Below are 14494 nucleotides of genomic sequence, written 5' to 3' on the forward strand. Positions count from 1 at the left end.
TAAATGTGATGTTGTTCCAAATAAAACTTTTAAGAACTGAATGGAAAAGAAAATTGTAATGTTCAGATAAGTCCCACTGAAATTTGTACTCAGATCCCTGTTTTCAGAGTCCAGAGTGCTAACCACGACACCATCCACCCTCCCGTACCAGGGTGAGCTTTCCATTTTGACAGAAGAGATTTGCCTCAGGGGGCAACTTATCTTTCATTGAAAAATATTATCTCACATAAAAACCACTGTTCAACAGAGTTATAACGTTATTTGAGTCTTTTGGGCAACATCCTTCCCCAACATAGTTCAATATGCAAAAGTTTACCAGAATAGGAAAGCAATCCAATTCAGTTTCTCTTTGACAGTAGAATATTAAAAACTTTGACATTTCCACATTGCTGCAGCAGTTTGCACTCCTTTCACATGGGAGGTTCCATGGTGTAATGGTTAGCACTTTGGACTTTGAATCCAAAGATCCGAGTTCAAATCTCGGTAGGACCATTTTATGACTCTTGACCAAATCATTTTCTTTCAAGTGTATTCATTAATATCACATATCTAATACCGGTAGGGTGAAAAATTAATTTATTGATTATACTCTAAAAGTTTACTAGATGTGAGCAAATAATAGAATTTTTACAATACCTGGAAACTAAATGGCTCAAACTAATGAGAGATTTTACAAACTCACTCTGGTTTCTCAAACTCATCACAGGGGCCTGATGCACGACATTACTTTTTAAAATCTTACTGTTATTGATAAGGGGAACAAGGAACTTTTTAATTGCAAAGCATTCATTAAAACAAAACTTGAGGAGTCAAACTTTGTATTACGGGGACCGAAGATGTGCAGTTTGAATAATAATCTTGAAATTCAGACGTACAAAGATTTTACACACTGATTTTCAACAGTAAATCCACAACCAATAAAGTTGAATCTTTTGAAAGACATGTTAAAGGTGTGAATCTGAAATTCACTTTCAAAGAAATTCACAATGAAATGCACTGTGTAAGTCCAGCATGTTGTCAGCTAAGAAATCAGCAAAAATGAACTATCTCATTACTGGCCATATAGATGAGAAAGGAAAATAAACTCATGTTTACAATGTGGATGTGAAAGAACAGTTTCTAGGTTCAGCTTCAATATTTATGTTTATGAATAATTGATATGTTCATATTGTCTAACAGCTATCTAGATGGATAAAGCTATGTATGCATCTATACATACTTATGCGTTCATACGCATCAGTATAAAACATTGATATTAGGTTTTTTCTAGACCAAATTCTAAAAAATGAGTTAAACAGTGAATCTCATAATTGTAGTAGGTCCCACCGAGATTTGAACTCAGATCGCTGGATTCAGAGTCCAGAGTGCTAACCATTACACCATGGAACCCTCTCACACAAGAGTGCCTTTTCCATTGAGACAAAAGAGAGCGCATCAGTGATGTCCTTCTCTTATATTGATAAAAAGATATCTCATTTGAATGGTCATAGTGGATAGAGATTTAATGTGATTTGATTCTTTTCAGCTATATTCTCTATAAAAGTGTTAAATATTCAAATGTTTATCTGAATATAAAAGTTATATCACAATGTTCATCTTTGCCTGTAGCATAATAAAACAGTCTACATTTCCAGACTACTGAAGCAATGTCTCTGTCTCCTGCATGGGTGGCTCGATAGAGCAATGGTTGGCAATTTGGACTTTGCATCCAATGATCCGATTTGAAACCTTGGAGGGACTTTTTTTATTACTCTTGAGCTTTTCCATTTCTTCATCTTTGTTCATTGATAGCTCAAATCCAACACCAGTAGGTTGAAAGAGTCAATTATTGAATGCTTTCAAAATGTCCATCAGCTTGAACAAGTTACATCAATACAAACTTTACAATACTTTGACATCAAATTTCTTCACAAAGTAGTTAGCCATTATAAAATCATATCCTGATTTTCTCAAACGCATTTCAGACGGGTGATTCACAGCATCACTTTTTTAAGCTTTCCCGCTATTGATAAGGCGAAAATAGCACATTTTGAATGAGAAGTTTTCTTCAATCAAACATAGAGGAACCCAAATGATGATCTCATTCAGCTAGTAAAAATGTTGTTTTATATTAGTATGGAAATCGTGAAAAGAAAATGTTTTTCATGCTGATTTACAACAGTTGATCTCCAATCGTAAAATATAAGCTTTTGGTCGGAGGCATGACAGGTACTGATCAAATTCTCATTTTTGAACTTCATTCAGAAATCATATGATATGCTTTGTATACATCAACTGTATTGTTGGATCAATAATGAGTAAAAAGTGACTATCTCAATTTCAGGACATATAAAAGAGAAAGAAGTAGAAACTCATGTTTCAAATGCTGAGAGGCAACAACTGTTCATGATTTTCACCTCCACTAATTATATTTATTTTTATAATCTATATGTTTATATGTTCCTATAAATATACAGAGACATATAGCTATATATACAGAGATACATATGTACAGGTTGATTTTTACATGTTTATAAGTAAATGTGATGTTGTTCCAAATAAAACTTTTAAGAACTGAATGGAAAAGAAAATTGTAATGTTCAGATAAGTCCCACTGAAATTTGTACTCAGATCCCTGTTTTCAGAGTCCAGAGTGCTAACCACGACACCATCCACCCTCCCGTACCAGGGTGAGCTTTCCATTTTGACAGAAGAGATTTGCCTCAGGGGGCAACTTATCTTTCATTGAAAAATATTATCTCACATAAAAACCACTGTTCAACAGAGTTATAACGTTATTTGAGTCTTTTGGGCAACATCCTTCCCCAACATAGTTCAATATGCAAAAGTTTACCAGAATAGGAAAGCAATCCAATTCAGTTTCTCTTTGACAGTAGAATATTAAAAACTTTGACATTTCCACATTGCTGCAGCAGTTTGCACTCCTTTCACATGGGAGGTTCCATGGTGTAATGGTTAGCACTTTGGACTTTGAATCCAAAGATCCGAGTTCAAATCTCGGTAGGACCATTTTATGACTCTTGACCAAATCATTTTCTTTCAAGTGTATTCATTAATATCACATATCTAATACCGGTAGGGTGAAAAATTAATTTATTGATTATACTCTAAAAGTTTACTAGATGTGAGCAAATAATAGAATTTTTACAATACCTGGAAACTAAATGGCTCAAACTAATGAGAGATTTTACAAACTCACTCTGGTTTCTCAAACTCATCACAGGGGCCTGATGCACGACATTACTTTTTAAAATCTTACTGTTATTGATAAGGGGAACAAGGAACTTTTTAATTGCAAAGCATTCATTAAAACAAAACTTGAGGAGTCAAACTTTGTATTACGGGGACCGAAGATGTGCAGTTTGAATAATAATCTTGAAATTCAGACGTACAAAGATTTTACACACTGATTTTCAACAGTAAATCCACAACCAATAAAGTTGAATCTTTTGAAAGACATGTTAAAGGTGTGAATCTGAAATTCACTTTCAAAGAAATTCACAATGAAATGCACTGTGTAAGTCCAGCATGTTGTCAGCTAAGAAATCAGCAAAAATGAACTATCTCATTACTGGCCATATAGATGAGAAAGGAAAATAAACTCATGTTTACAATGTGGATGTGAAAGAACAGTTTCTAGGTTCAGCTTCAATATTTATGTTTATGAATAATTGATATGTTCATATTGTCTAACAGCTATCTAGATGGATAAAGCTATGTATGCATCTATACATACTTATGCGTTCATACGCATCAGTATAAAACATTGATATTAGGTTTTTTCTAGACCAAATTCTAAAAAATGAGTTAAACAGTGAATCTCATAATTGTAGTAGGTCCCACCGAGATTTGAACTCAGATCGCTGGATTCAGAGTCCAGAGTGCTAACCATTACACCATGGAACCCTCTCACACAAGAGTGCCTTTTCCATTGAGACAAAAGAGAGCGCATCAGTGATGTCCTTCTCTTATATTGATAAAAAGATATCTCATTTGAATGGTCATAGTGGATAGAGATTTAATGTGATTTGATTCTTTTCAGCTATATTCTCTATAAAAGTGTTAAATATTCAAATGTTTATCTGAATATAAAAGTTATATCACAATGTTCATCTTTGCCTGTAGCATAATAAAACAGTCTACATTTCCAGACTACTGAAGCAATGTCTCTGTCTCCTGCATGGGTGGCTCGATAGAGCAATGGTTGGCAATTTGGACTTTGCATCCAATGATCCGATTTGAAACCTTGGAGGGACTTTTTTTATTACTCTTGAGCTTTTCCATTTCTTCATCTTTGTTCATTGATAGCTCAAATCCAACACCAGTAGGTTGAAAGAGTCAATTATTGAATGCTTTCAAAATGTCCATCAGCTTGAACAAGTTACATCAATACAAACTTTACAATACTTTGACATCAAATTTCTTCACAAAGTAGTTAGCCATTATAAAATCATATCCTGATTTTCTCAAACGCATTTCAGACGGGTGATTCACAGCATCACTTTTTTAAGCTTTCCCGCTATTGATAAGGCGAAAATAGCACATTTTGAATGAGAAGTTTTCTTCAATCAAACATAGAGGAACCCAAATGATGATCTCATTCAGCTAGTAAAAATGTTGTTTTATATTAGTATGGAAATCGTGAAAAGAAAATGTTTTTCATGCTGATTTACAACAGTTGATCTCCAATCGTAAAATATAAGCTTTTGGTCGGAGGCATGACAGGTACTGATCAAATTCTCATTTTTGAACTTCATTCAGAAATCATATGATATGCTTTGTATACATCAACTGTATTGTTGGATCAATAATGAGTAAAAAGTGACTATCTCAATTTCAGGACATATAAAAGAGAAAGAAGTAGAAACTCATGTTTCAAATGCTGAGAGGCAACAACTGTTCATGATTTTCACCTCCACTAATTATATTTATTTTTATAATCTATATGTTTATATGTTCCTATAAATATACAGAGACATATAGCTATATATACAGAGATACATATGTACAGGTTGATTTTTACATGTTTATAAGTAAATGTGATGTTGTTCCAAATAAAACTTTTAAGAACTGAATGGAAAAGAAAATTGTAATGTTCAGATAAGTCCCACTGAAATTTGTACTCAGATCCCTGTTTTCAGAGTCCAGAGTGCTAACCACGACACCATCCACCCTCCCGTACCAGGGTGAGCTTTCCATTTTGACAGAAGAGATTTGCCTCAGGGGGCAACTTATCCTTCATTGAAAAATATTATCTCACATAAAAACCACTGTTCAACAGAGTTATAACGTTATTTGAGTCTTTTGGGCAACATCCTTCCCCAACATAGTTCAATATGCAAAAGTTTACCAGAATAGGAAAGCAATCCAATTCAGTTTCTCTTTGACAGTAGAATATTAAAAACTTTGACATTTCCACATTGCTGCAGCAGTTTGCAATCCTTTCACATGGGAGGTTCCATGGTGTAATGGTTAGCACTTTGGACTTTGAATCCAAAGATCCGAGTTCAAATCTTGGTAGGACCATTTTATGACTCTTGACCAAATCATTTTCTTTCAAGTGTATTCATTAATATCACATATCTAATACCGGTAGGGTGAAAAATTAATTTATTGATTATACTCTAAAAGTTTACTAGATGTGAGCAAATAATAGAATTTTTACAATACCTGGAAACTAAATGGCTCAAACTAATGAGAGATTTTACAATCTCACTCTGGTTTCTCAAACTCATCACAGGGGCCTGATGCACGACATTACTTTTTAAAATCTTACTGTTATTGATAAGGGGAACAAGGAACTTTTTAATTGCAAAGCATTCATTAAAACAAAACTTGAGGAGTCAAACTTTGTATTACGGGGACCGAAGATGTGCAGTTTGAATAATAATCTTGAAATTCAGACGTACAAAGATTTTACACACTGATTTTCAACAGTAAATCCACAACCAATAAAGTTGAATCTTTTGAAAGACATGTTAAAGGTGTGAATCTGAAATTCACTTTCAAAGAAATTCACAATGAAATGCACTGTGTAAGTCCAGCATGTTGTCAGCTAAGAAATCAGCAAAAATGAACTATCTCATTACTGGCCATATAGATGAGAAAGGAAAATAAACTCATGTTTACAATGTGGATGTGAAAGAACAGTTTCTAGGTTCAGCTTCAATATTTATGTTTATGAATAATTGATATGTTCATATTGTCTAACAGCTATCTAGATGGATAAAGCTATGTATGCATCTATACATACTTATGCGTTCATACGCATCAGTATAAAACATTGATATTAGGTTTTTTCTAGACCAAATTCTAAAAAATGAGTTAAACAGTGAATCTCATAATTGTAGTAGGTCCCACCGAGATTTGAACTCAGATCGCTGGATTCAGAGTCCACAGTGCTAACCATTACACCATGGAACCCTCTCACACAAGAGTGCCTTTTCCATTGAGACAAAAGAGAGCGCATCAGTGATGTCCTTCTCTTATATTGATAAAAAGATATCTCATTTGAATGGTCATAGTGGATAGAGATTTAATGTGATTTGATTCTTTTCAGCTATATTCTCTATAAAAGTGTTAAATATTCAAATGTTTATCTGAATATAAAAGTTATATCACAATGTTCATCTTTGCCTGTAGCATAATAAAACAGTCTACATTTCCAGACTACTGAAGCAATGTCTCTGTCTCCTGCATGGGTGGCTCGATAGAGCAATGGTTGGCAATTTGGACTTTGCATCCAATGATCCGATTTGAAACCTTGGAGGGACTTTTTTTATTACTCTTGAGCTTTTCCATTTCTTCATCTTTGTTCATTGATAGCTCAAATCCAACACCAGTAGGTTGAAAGAGTCAATTATTGAATGCTTTCAAAATGTCCATCAGCTTGAAAAAGTTACATCAATACAAACTTTACAATACTTTGACATCAAATTTCTTCACAAAGTAGTTAGCCATTATAAAATCATATCCTGATTTTCTCAAACGCATTTCAGACGGGTGATTCACAGCATCACTTTTTTAAGCTTTCCCGCTATTGATAAGGCGAAAATAGCACATTTTGAATGAGAAGTTTTCTTCAATCAAACATAGAGGAACCCAAATTATGATCTCATTCAGCTAGTAAAAATGTTGTTTTATATTAGTATGGAAATCGTGAAAAGAAAATGTTTTTCATGCTGATTTACAACAGTTGATCTCCAATCGTAAAATATAAGCTTTTGGTCGGAGGCATGACAGGTACTGATCAAATTCTCATTTTTGAACTTCATTCAGAAATCATATGATATGCTTTGTATACATCAACTGTATTGTTGGATCAATAATGAGTAAAAAGTGACTATCTCAATTTCAGGACATATAAAAGAGAAAGAAGTAGAAACTCATGTTTCAAATGCTGAGAGGCAACAACTGTTCATGATTTTCACCTCCACTAATTATATTTATTTTTATAATCTATATGTTTATATGTTCCTATAAATATACAGAGACATATAGCTATATATACAGAGATACATATGTACAGGTTGATTTTTACATGTTTATAAGTAAATGTGATGTTGTTCCAAATAAAACTTTTAAGAACTGAATGGAAAAGAAAATTGTAATGTTCAGATAAGTCCCACTGAAATTTGTACTCAGATCCCTGTTTTCAGAGTCCAGAGTGCTAACCACGACACCATCCACCCTCCCGTACCAGGGTGAGCTTTCCATTTTGACAGAAGAGATTTGCCTCAGGGGGCAACTTATCTTTCATTGAAAAATATTATCTCACATAAAAACCACTGTTCAACAGAGTTATAACGTTATTTGAGTCTTTTGGGCAACATCCTTCCCCAACATAGTTCAATATGCAAAAGTTTACCAGAATAGGAAAGCAATCCAATTCAGTTTCTCTTTGACAGTAGAATATTAAAAACTTTGACATTTCCACATTGCTGCAGCAGTTTGCACTCCTTTCACATGGGAGGTTCCATGGTGTAATGGTTAGCACTTTGGACTTTGAATCCAAAGATCCGAGTTCAAATCTCGGTAGGACCATTTTATGACTCTTGACCAAATCATTTTCTTTCAAGTGTATTCATTAATATCACATATCTAATACCGGTAGGGTGAAAAATTAATTTATTGATTATACTCTAAAAGTTTACTAGATGTGAGCAAATAATAGAATTTTTACAATACCTGGAAACTAAATGGCTCAAACTAATGAGAGATTTTACAAACTCACTCTGGTTTCTCAAACTCATCACAGGGGCCTGATGCACGACATTACTTTTTAAAATCTTACTGTTATTGATAAGGGGAACAAGGAACTTTTTAATTGCAAAGCATTCATTAAAACAAAACTTGAGGAGTCAAACTTTGTATTACGGGGACCGAAGATGTGCAGTTTGAATAATAATCTTGAAATTCAGACGTACAAAGATTTTACACACTGATTTTCAACAGTAAATCCACAACCAATAAAGTTGAATCTTTTGAAAGACATGTTAAAGGTGTGAATCTGAAATTCACTTTCAAAGAAATTCACAATGAAATGCACTGTGTAAGTCCAGCATGTTGTCAGCTAAGAAATCAGCAAAAATGAACTATCTCATTACTGGCCATATAGATGAGAAAGGAAAATAAACTCATGTTTACAATGTGGATGTGAAAGAACAGTTTCTAGGTTCAGCTTCAATATTTATGTTTATGAATAATTGATATGTTCATATTGTCTAACAGCTATCTAGATGGATAAAGCTATGTATGCATCTATACATACTTATGCGTTCATACGCATCAGTATAAAACATTGATATTAGGTTTTTTCTAGACCAAATTCTAAAAAATGAGTTAAACAGTGAATCTCATAATTGTAGTAGGTCCCACCGAGATTTGAACTCAGATCGCTGGATTCAGAGTCCAGAGTGCTAACCATTACACCATGGAACCCTCTCACACAAGAGTGCCTTTTCCATTGAGACAAAAGAGAGCGCATCAGTGATGTCCTTCTCTTATATTGATAAAAAGATATCTCATTTGAATGGTCATAGTGGATAGAGATTTAATGTGATTTGATTCTTTTCAGCTATATTCTCTATAAAAGTGTTAAATATTCAAATGTTTATCTGAATATAAAAGTTATATCACAATGTTCATCTTTGCCTGTAGCATAATAAAACAGTCTACATTTCCAGACTACTGAAGCAATGTCTCTGTCTCCTGCATGGGTGGCTCGATAGAGCAATGGTTGGCAATTTGGACTTTGCATCCAATGATCCGATTTGAAACCTTGGAGGGACTTTTTTTATTACTCTTGAGCTTTTCCATTTCTTCATCTTTGTTCATTGATAGCTCAAATCCAACACCAGTAGGTTGAAAGAGTCAATTATTGAATGCTTTCAAAATGTCCATCAGCTTGAACAAGTTACATCAATACAAACTTTACAATACTTTGACATCAAATTTCTTCACAAAGTAGTTAGCCATTATAAAATCATATCCTGATTTTCTCAAACGCATTTCAGACGGGTGATTCACAGCATCACTTTTTTAAGCTTTCCCGCTATTGATAAGGCGAAAATAGCACATTTTGAATGAGAAGTTTTCTTCAATCAAACATAGAGGAACCCAAATGATGATCTCATTCAGCTAGTAAAAATGTTGTTTTATATTAGTATGGAAATCGTGAAAAGAAAATGTTTTTCATGCTGATTTACAACAGTTGATCTCCAATCGTAAAATATAAGCTTTTGGTCGGAGGCATGACAGGTACTGATCAAATTCTCATTTTTGAACTTCATTCAGAAATCATATGATATGCTTTGTATACATCAACTGTATTGTTGGATCAATAATGAGTAAAAAGTGACTATCTCAATTTCAGGACATATAAAAGAGAAAGAAGTAGAAACTCATGTTTCAAATGCTGAGAGGCAACAACTGTTCATGATTTTCACCTCCACTAATTATATTTATTTTTATAATCTATATGTTTATATGTTCCTATAAATATACAGAGACATATAGCTATATATACAGAGATACATATGTACAGGTTGATTTTTACATGTTTATAAGTAAATGTGATGTTGTTCCAAATAAAACTTTTAAGAACTGAATGGAAAAGAAAATTGTAATGTTCAGATAAGTCCCACTGAAATTTGTACTCAGATCCCTGTTTTCAGAGTCCAGAGTGCTAACCACGACACCATCCACCCTCCCGTACCAGGGTGAGCTTTCCATTTTGACAGAAGAGATTTGCCTCAGGGGGCAACTTATCTTTCATTGAAAAATATTATCTCACATAAAAACCACTGTTCAACAGAGTTATAACGTTATTTGAGTCTTTTGGGCAACATCCTTCCCCAACATAGTTCAATATGCAAAAGTTTACCAGAATAGGAAAGCAATCCAATTCAGTTTCTCTTTGACAGTAGAATATTAAAAACTTTGACATTTCCACATTGCTGCAGCAGTTTGCACTCCTTTCACATGGGAGGTTCCATGGTGTAATGGTTAGCACTTTGGACTTTGAATCCAAAGATCCGAGTTCAAATCTCGGTAGGACCATTTTATGACTCTTGACCAAATCATTTTCTTTCAAGTGTATTCATTAATATCACATATCTAATACCGGTAGGGTGAAAAATTAATTTATTGATTATACTCTAAAAGTTTACTAGATGTGAGCAAATAATAGAATTTTTACAATACCTGGAAACTAAATGGCTCAAACTAATGAGAGATTTTACAAACTCACTCTGGTTTCTCAAACTCATCACAGGGGCCTGATGCACGACATTACTTTTTAAAATCTTACTGTTATTGATAAGGGGAACAAGGAACTTTTTAATTGCAAAGCATTCATTAAAACAAAACTTGAGGAGTCAAACTTTGTATTACGGGGACCGAAGATGTGCAGTTTGAATAATAATCTTGAAATTCAGACGTACAAAGATTTTACACACTGATTTTCAACAGTAAATCCACAACCAATAAAGTTGAATCTTTTGAAAGACATGTTAAAGGTGTGAATCTGAAATTCACTTTCAAAGAAATTCACAATGAAATGCACTGTGTAAGTCCAGCATGTTGTCAGCTAAGAAATCAGCAAAAATGAACTATCTCATTACTGGCCATATAGATGAGAAAGGAAAATAAACTCATGTTTACAATGTGGATGTGAAAGAACAGTTTCTAGGTTCAGCTTCAATATTTATGTTTATGAATAATTGATATGTTCATATTGTCTAACAGCTATCTAGATGGATAAAGCTATGTATGCATCTATACATACTTATGCGTTCATACGCATCAGTATAAAACATTGATATTAGGTTTTTTCTAGACCAAATTCTAAAAAATGAGTTAAACAGTGAATCTCATAATTGTAGTAGGTCCCACCGAGATTTGAACTCAGATCGCTGGATTCAGAGTCCAGAGTGCTAACCATTACACCATGGAACCCTCTCACACAAGAGTGCCTTTTCCATTGAGACAAAAGAGAGCGCATCAGTGATGTCCTTCTCTTATATTGATAAAAAGATATCTCATTTGAATGGTCATAGTGGATAGAGATTTAATGTGATTTGATTCTTTTCAGCTATATTCTCTATAAAAGTGTTAAATATTCAAATGTTTATCTGAATATAAAAGTTATATCACAATGTTCATCTTTGCCTGTAGCATAATAAAACAGTCTACATTTCCAGACTACTGAAGCAATGTCTCTGTCTCCTGCATGGGTGGCTCGATAGAGCAATGGTTGGCAATTTGGACTTTGCATCCAATGATCCGATTTGAAACCTTGGAGGGACTTTTTTTATTACTCTTGAGCTTTTCCATTTCTTCATCTTTGTTCATTGATAGCTCAAATCCAACACCAGTAGGTTGAAAGAGTCAATTATTGAATGCTTTCAAAATGTCCATCAGCTTGAACAAGTTACATCAATACAAACTTTACAATACTTTGACATCAAATTTCTTCACAAAGTAGTTAGCCATTATAAAATCATATCCTGATTTTCTCAAACGCATTTCAGACGGGTGATTCACAGCATCACTTTTTTAAGCTTTCCCGCTATTGATAAGGCGAAAATAGCACATTTTGAATGAGAAGTTTTCTTCAATCAAACATAGAGGAACCCAAATGATGATCTCATTCAGCTAGTAAAAATGTTGTTTTATATTAGTATGGAAATCGTGAAAAGAAAATGTTTTTCATGCTGATTTACAACAGTTGATCTCCAATCGTAAAATATAAGCTTTTGGTCGGAGGCATGACAGGTACTGATCAAATTCTCATTTTTGAACTTCATTCAGAAATCATATGATATGCTTTGTATACATCAACTGTATTGTTGGATCAATAATGAGTAAAAAGTGACTATCTCAATTTCAGGACATATAAAAGAGAAAGAAGTAGAAACTCATGTTTCAAATGCTGAGAGGCAACAACTGTTCATGATTTTCACCTCCACTAATTATATTTATTTTTATAATCTATATGTTTATATGTTCCTATAAATATACAGAGACATATAGCTATATATACAGAGATACATATGTACAGGTTGATTTTTACATGTTTATAAGTAAATGTGATGTTGTTCCAAATAAAACTTTTAAGAACTGAATGGAAAAGAAAATTGTAATGTTCAGATAAGTCCCACTGAAATTTGTACTCAGATCCCTGTTTTCAGAGTCCAGAGTGCTAACCACGACACCATCCACCCTCCCGTACCAGGGTGAGCTTTCCATTTTGACAGAAGAGATTTGCCTCAGGGGGCAACTTATCTTTCATTGAAAAATATTATCTCACATAAAAACCACTGTTCAACAGAGTTATAACGTTATTTGAGTCTTTTGGGCAACATCCTTCCCCAACATAGTTCAATATGCAAAAGTTTACCAGAATAGGAAAGCAATCCAATTCAGTTTCTCTTTGACAGTAGAATATTAAAAACTTTGACATTTCCACATTGCTGCAGCAGTTTGCACTCCTTTCACATGGGAGGTTCCATGGTGTAATGGTTAGCACTTTGGACTTTGAATCCAAAGATCCGAGTTCAAATCTCGGTAGGACCATTTTATGACTCTTGACCAAATCATTTTCTTTCAAGTGTATTCATTAATATCACATATCTAATACCGGTAGGGTGAAAAATTAATTTATTGATTATACTCTAAAAGTTTACTAGATGTGAGCAAATAATAGAATTTTTACAATACCTGGAAACTAAATGGCTCAAACTAATGAGAGATTTTACAAACTCACTCTGGTTTCTCAAACTCATCACAGGGGCCTGATGCACGACATTACTTTTTAAAATCTTACTGTTATTGATAAGGGGAACAAGGAACTTTTTAATTGCAAAGCATTCATTAAAACAAAACTTGAGGAGTCAAACTTTGTATTACGGGGACCGAAGATGTGCAGTTTGAATAATAATCTTGAAATTCAGACGTACAAAGATTTTACACACTGATTTTCAACAGTAAATCCACAACCAATAAAGTTGAATCTTTTGAAAGACATGTTAAAGGTGTGAATCTGAAATTCACTTTCAAAGAAATTCACAATGAAATGCACTGTGTAAGTCCAGCATGTTGTCAGCTAAGAAATCAGCAAAAATGAACTATCTCATTACTGGCCATATAGATGAGAAAGGAAAATAAACTCATGTTTACAATGTGGATGTGAAAGAACAGTTTCCAGGTTCAGCTTCAATATTTATGTTTATGAATAATTGATATGTTCATATTGTCTAACAGCTATCTAGATGGATAAAGCTATGTATGCATCTATACATACTTATGCGTTCATACGCATCAGTATAAAACATTGATATTAGGTTTTTTCTAGACCAAATTCTAAAAAATGAGTTAAACAGTGAATCTCATAATTGTAGTAGGTCCCACCGAGATTTGAACTCAGATCGCTGGATTCAGAGTCCAGAGTGCTAACCATTACACCATGGAACCCTCTCACACAAGAGTGCCTTTTCCATTGAGACAAAAGAGAGCGCATCAGTGATGTCCTTCTCTTATATTGATAAAAAGATATCTCATTTGAATGGTCATAGTGGATAGAGATTTAATGTGATTTGATTCTTTTCAGCTATATTCTCTATAAAAGTGTTAAATATTCAAATGTTTATCTGAATATAAAAGTTATATCACAATGTTCATCTTTGCCTGTAGCATAATAAAACAGTCTACATTTCCAGACTACTGAAGCAATGTCTCTGTCTCCTGCATGGGTGGCTCGATAGAGCAATGGTTGGCAATTTGGACTTTGCATCCAATGATCCGATTTGAAACCTTGGAGGGACTTTTTTTATTACTCTTGAGCTTTTCCATTTCTTCATCTTTGTTCATTGATAGCTCAAATCCAACACCAGTAGGTTGAAAGAGTCAATTATTGAATGCTTTCAAAATGTCCATCAGCTTGAACAAGTTACATCAATACAAACTTTACAATACTTTGACATCAAATTTCTTC

At 33.7% G+C, this 14494-nt stretch overlaps 5 non-coding genes across 5 annotated transcripts; all 5 read right to left on the minus strand.

Moving 5' to 3' along the window:
* Positions 1-1317: 1317 nt before the first annotated feature.
* On the minus strand, positions 1318-1389 carry TRNAQ-CUG (transfer RNA glutamine (anticodon CUG)). The gene has a single exon. It is a non-coding gene; the product is annotated as a tRNA-Gln (tRNA).
* A 2445-nt stretch (positions 1390-3834) lies between these two features.
* On the minus strand, positions 3835-3906 carry TRNAQ-CUG (transfer RNA glutamine (anticodon CUG)). Its single transcript has one exon. It is a non-coding gene; the product is annotated as a tRNA-Gln (tRNA).
* A 4962-nt stretch (positions 3907-8868) lies between these two features.
* TRNAQ-CUG (transfer RNA glutamine (anticodon CUG)) lies at positions 8869-8940 on the minus strand. Its single transcript has one exon. It is a non-coding gene; the product is annotated as a tRNA-Gln (tRNA).
* Positions 8941-11385: 2445 nt separating this feature from the next.
* TRNAQ-CUG (transfer RNA glutamine (anticodon CUG)) lies at positions 11386-11457 on the minus strand. The gene has a single exon. It is a non-coding gene; the product is annotated as a tRNA-Gln (tRNA).
* A 2445-nt stretch (positions 11458-13902) lies between these two features.
* On the minus strand, positions 13903-13974 carry TRNAQ-CUG (transfer RNA glutamine (anticodon CUG)). The gene has a single exon. It is a non-coding gene; the product is annotated as a tRNA-Gln (tRNA).
* Between the last annotated feature and the right edge of the window lie 520 nt (positions 13975-14494).

Source organism: Triturus cristatus, chromosome 5_2 (assembly GCF_964204655.1).
Source record: "Triturus cristatus chromosome 5_2, aTriCri1.1, whole genome shotgun sequence".
In the NCBI taxonomy this organism is placed as follows: Eukaryota; Metazoa; Chordata; class Amphibia; order Caudata; family Salamandridae; genus Triturus; species Triturus cristatus.